This window comes from Hypanus sabinus, unplaced genomic scaffold (genome assembly GCF_030144855.1).
Source record: "Hypanus sabinus isolate sHypSab1 unplaced genomic scaffold, sHypSab1.hap1 scaffold_264, whole genome shotgun sequence".
Classification (NCBI taxonomy): domain Eukaryota; kingdom Metazoa; phylum Chordata; class Chondrichthyes; order Myliobatiformes; family Dasyatidae; genus Hypanus; species Hypanus sabinus.
The window spans coordinates 383,163-388,204 of NW_026780770.1; the positions used below are offsets into that span (position 1 = coordinate 383,163).

The 5,042-nt window shown below is 45.3% G+C and overlaps 2 non-coding genes across 2 annotated transcripts; one reads left to right on the forward strand and one right to left on the reverse strand.

Annotated features, from left to right (window-relative positions):
• The first annotated feature begins 2,616 nt into the window (after positions 1-2,616).
• Positions 2,617-2,688, forward strand: trnae-cuc (transfer RNA glutamic acid (anticodon CUC)). The gene has a single exon. It is a non-coding gene; the product is annotated as a tRNA-Glu (tRNA).
• A 1,590-nt stretch (positions 2,689-4,278) lies between these two features.
• On the reverse strand, positions 4,279-4,360 carry trnas-uga (transfer RNA serine (anticodon UGA)). The gene has a single exon. It is a non-coding gene; the product is annotated as a tRNA-Ser (tRNA).
• Between the last annotated feature and the right edge of the window lie 682 nt (positions 4,361-5,042).

Consider the following 5,042-nt stretch of genomic DNA (forward strand, 5'->3'; position numbering starts at 1 on the left):
CCATCTTCTCATGCTGTAATCATCCATTAACTCAGTCTCCATGCTTCAGTGTGTGCAAGGACAGTGGAATCGAACAGCATCAACGACTTTCTAGATTGGTCGGTGCTGTGAGACAGTAAGGTTCTAACCCAGATATACAGTCAGACAGCCACAGGGAACCACTGCACAGAAACAGGGACTTCAGTAAGTTCGGGCCTTGATGAAATATTTAAACTGTCTACTCCCATCGACCTGACCCGGACCGTAGCCATCCATATCCCTCTCATCCGTGTATTTCTCCAAACATCCCTTAAACGTTGACATCGGAATCTCAATTACCACTTGCGTTGACAGCACTCTCTACATTCTGTCGACCCTCTGAGTGAATAGGATTCGCCTCATGATCTCCTTAAACATTTCACATTTCACCCTTCACTCATGATCTCCAGTTGTATTCTCGCCCGACATCAGTAGAGAAAGCCCGCTTGCATTTACACTGTCCATACGCCTCATAATGTTGTAAACCTCTATCAAATCTCCCCTCAGTCTTCTACCCGCTCGGGAATACAGTGCTGACATATGTAATCTTTCCTTTTTAATTCAAAACATTCAGTTCCGGCAATAGTCGTGTAATTTTTTTCTTCATTTTTTTCAATCTTATTTGCATCTTTCCTGCAGGTAGTTGAGCTCAACAGCTCACAATATTCCAGATTGGGCCCCAATAAACCCTTAAACAACAGCAACGTAACGTCCCAACTCCTGTACTCCATACTTTGGTCCGGGAAGGCCAATGTGCGAAAAGCTTTACCCTGTCTAACTGCACTGCAACTTTCACTGAATTATGGACCTGTGTTCCCAGATTCGTTTGTTCTATCGTACTCCTCAGTGCCCTATTTCTCATTGTGTCGGACCAGCCAGGGTCCAGGACTGTGTGTGTTAAATCCGATCTGACAATTTTCAACCCGTTTTCCCAGCTGGTCCAGATCCCGCTTTATGCTCCGGTACTCTTCCCCCGCTGTCCACTACACCTGTAATGCTGTTAACATCGGCAAATTTGCTGATCCATTTAACGACATTATTATCCAGATAGGGATATGGATGACAAGGAACAAGGGGCACAGCAACGATCCCTGGGATACTCCACTCATTACAGGTCCTCAGTTAGAAAGACAATCATCCATTACCACACTCTAGCTTCCCCAACGTATCCAATGGCGAATCCAATTTACTTCCTCATTGTGAAAGCCAAGCGACTGATCCTTCCCGAGCATCCTCCCACACGGAGCCTTGCAAATTCCTTGCCGAAGTTCCTGTAGACGGCATCCACAGCTTTGCCTTCAACACCATTCCAGATTACTACCTGTAAAGCTCTGTGAGATTTGTTAGACATGATCTACTACACACTGGTCCATATTGTCTATCGCTAATATTCCTGTTCCTGATCGGAGGCTGGTGAAAGAATTTCGATGGGGAGAGAGATCGGAGTCAGGTGTTTGGTGTCTGGAGAATGCAGGAGGGGGATAGAATGGAGAGAGCTGAAGTGCCGAGTGATGCATTTTGTAGGCTCCAGTAAGACCGGGATGTCTGCATTATTGATGAGGCTTTAGGAATGTTGAGATTTGTTTATAAATCCAAAGATTCACGATGGCACGCTGGGAAAGGGGTCGGTTCGGAAGACTTCAAGCCAGACTAAATCGACGGGCGATGAAGCATCCCCTGCCCGGCATCTTCTTAGCCAAAGGCCAATTACTTGAAAACAAGATGCATAACGTCAGCGCAACATTGCAGTTTCGGAGGGAGGTGAGGGGCTGCTGTCCTTTCTGTTTCATGTAGTGTGGAACGGCTGTGTTGTTTCATGACTAACTCTTCATGCTGTCCGTACATAGCGGTCTTGCCGCACCCCTGTTCCCCCAATCACAACATCCAATGATTGAGTTCTGTCGGTGCTGCTTACCGAGAGGTTCTCCTCATTGATCCGGACGGCATTTCACATACCGCCAGAGCAGATGTTAAGCAAGCATACCATGTACTGAGTGCCGCGACCAGCAAAGAAGGAACTGCCTACCCTGAGGACTTTCAAATCATTGCCGGGGTTTCTATCAGGCTTGTTTAAAGAAATCTAAGCTAATTTGTCACCAGCACATCATCCTCAGTACCAGGGGCTCCCGCACACTCGACCACGGTTAGAACACGATCAAAAAGCCCAGCATTCCATCCCCAGACCATATTTCGTGCATTCTGAACGTCTGGGTTTCTTTCTCCTACCTGCACCCAGGCGGAGGGTAAGGAACAAGACACCGGATGTATCGGCAACAATGCCACGGGAATCGGAGGGCAGAGTACTGAATTGCTTCGAGGCGATGGACAGAAACAAAAAGGAACCAGGGCTCATAAGAGAATCTGAATGTTACCATCTTTATAAAGACACTGGAGAACGAGTGTTTCCCACTGATTCATTCAGAGTCCAGAGTGTTTCTTAAACTGAAGCATTGGGTGAGCACGCGGTCTGCAAAGTGCTGAGCAGTAGATTCGTGACAATATTTATCACATTTATTCATTATTATTCGTCTTTAGGTTTTGTTTCATATTTTGCAGGTTTTGTAGTAATCTACTGTTGTAATCAGAACTTTATCAGCCTCCCTGGTGGTCTAGTGGTTAGGATTCGGCGCTCTCACCGCCGCCGCCCGGGTTCGATTCCCGGTCAGGGAATTAAAATATTGCCTGTTTATTTAATGTGTTTGTTTTAAATTATTTTGTGTATTAACTTGCTTCCACAAGAACCCGATTCCTGTCTATGCTTAACCTGCATCCGCCTGATTCAGCACCATAAAACCACAAAATATACGAGCAGAACATGGCATTGAAAAAAATATCGCTGGTGCAGTCTCAATAAAGCTGGAAATAACTGTGCGAGGTCTTACAGACAATAACTTGCAATCGATACAATGTAGGTTTGATCTTCTTCACTCCTCACTGCAACTCAATCCACTCAGAGACGCTGTCTCTCTGTAGAAGAGGGTGACCATACATTTCCCATATTGGACTCTGGTCCTACTCACTCAGTTTTCCGACATCACCTGGACTCATCTGCACGGGGTCATCACTGCTCAAATCTGGGCCAGGTCCAGTCGGGTTTATTGCCGTGTGCACAGGCACAGTGAGGGACAGGTACAATGAAACACTTGCATCATCACTGCAGGCTCGAAGAAACAGACAATATGCAGAACATAAATTGTACAATTCTGCATCATTAACAAAAGATGGATATCAATCTTGTGCCAGTTTCAGGCTTGGAAATGATTCCTCAGGCAAACTGATGACATAGATTGCGAACTATTATATCCACGGGAGAGCATCCAGGCCCAAGAAAGGCTGTTTATTCCTTTTCTTTAAACAGACAGACAACAGAAAGAAGGGAAGTGTCTAGTCCTTTTCAGCCAGCCTTGGCATTCAATAAGATCAGGCTGGCCCAGACTTTTTTCTCAATCCTCCCTCCCCCCCCCCCCCATACAGCAGTTGCCGGTCAAAAGTCGGCCGGTCACCTCCACCAAATCTTCGACCGTCTCCCCAGGTGAGAGGAGATAAACTTCTGCCTCCGGCCTTTATTTCGACGCCCTGACAGCGCCCCCAGCTTCGATCAGAAGCCTATTGATATTAATGTTATATAATAGGAAATTGTACTGAGCTTTGCTCGGTATTGACGGGATTTTGTGGAGGCAGAAGCAGTCAGAGTCTGAGGGAAGGAACAACTCTTGGTGAAACCCTTTCCGCAACTGGATAACACGTTGGATTGACATCTGCATACACGAATGGGAGCTAGGTAGGTTGCACGTCATTTGACGAGATTTGTTGATGTCGGGCAATTACACCGCTCAGTGACAATTGGCGAGGGTGATTTTGACGGAAGGTCAGCGAACCGATTTGTCTATGGCAATAGGCGGGGTCGCTCGCTGGACAAAAGAGCAATGGGGACTCTGTACAATGAGGGATATGAAACCGGCGAAAGCTTTTCACGTTCAGAGACCGTGCTGACCACTTCAGTGAAAGAATGAAGTCCACCTCTTTACACTGACGCTGAAATATCCGTTCTCTGCATTTGATTCTTTTAGTTTTACAAGTCGGTAAAGCTGCAAACTACAAAGCGTTTAAGCTGCCCAGAGGGGGATTGGTCAGAGTCGTAATAGAAATGAAATTTGCACAATGAGTGTAAAAATCTATAAATCTGCCGGCTGGTACGTAGTCAGGGTGTTAAACTTTTATTGGCATTGAGGTTTTTATTCACTTGCGCTGATGTTTGAGCGCTGCAAACAGGATTCGAACCTGCGCGGCGAATGCCCTTTGGATTTCAAGTCCAACGCCTTAACCACACGGCCATCGCAGCTCCATCAATGTTCATTGATGAACACTGTAGCACTACAACTGAAGTGATGGTTGTACTTGATTTATTTTCGGTAACGGAAAAGGTGATTCATCATTCTAATACAAATAGTATAATTCGACAGATTTGGAATTTGTTTCAACACAGTTACGTCAGAACGTGAGTGTGGAAGGATCACACTGCTGTTAGCATCGTAAATGAAGCAGATTTCCATTGTTGGGGATAAAGGTCAGGATCAGAATCAGGTTTATAACGACGGACATATGTCAACATTACATTGTTGTTATATATTCTACCCCTCCGGAACCGAATGTTAAAATTGCATTTGCCTTCCGTTACCGCTGACTAAGCCTGGAAGTAAACATTCAGGGAATATTGCTCAAGTTCACTCTGCACCTCTGATTTCAGAAAACCTTCCCCGTTTAGAGAATTTTTTGTCCTTTCTTCCAAGGTGCATCACCGTTCCAAACGATGATTTATTTGACAAATCTCCTCCCTTTCTCCTCAACTGTCTTTGATATTCAATGTGCTTCGAATCTTTTGAGTTATTTAACACATTGAAGTCAGGCTGCCTTTCTTTTATTCTCCTAACTTCCTTCTTTCAGAGTGGAGTGACAGACAATTCTCCAGTCATCAGGATCTTTTCTCGAATATCAAGTCGTCACTTCTATTGAAATTTCGACCA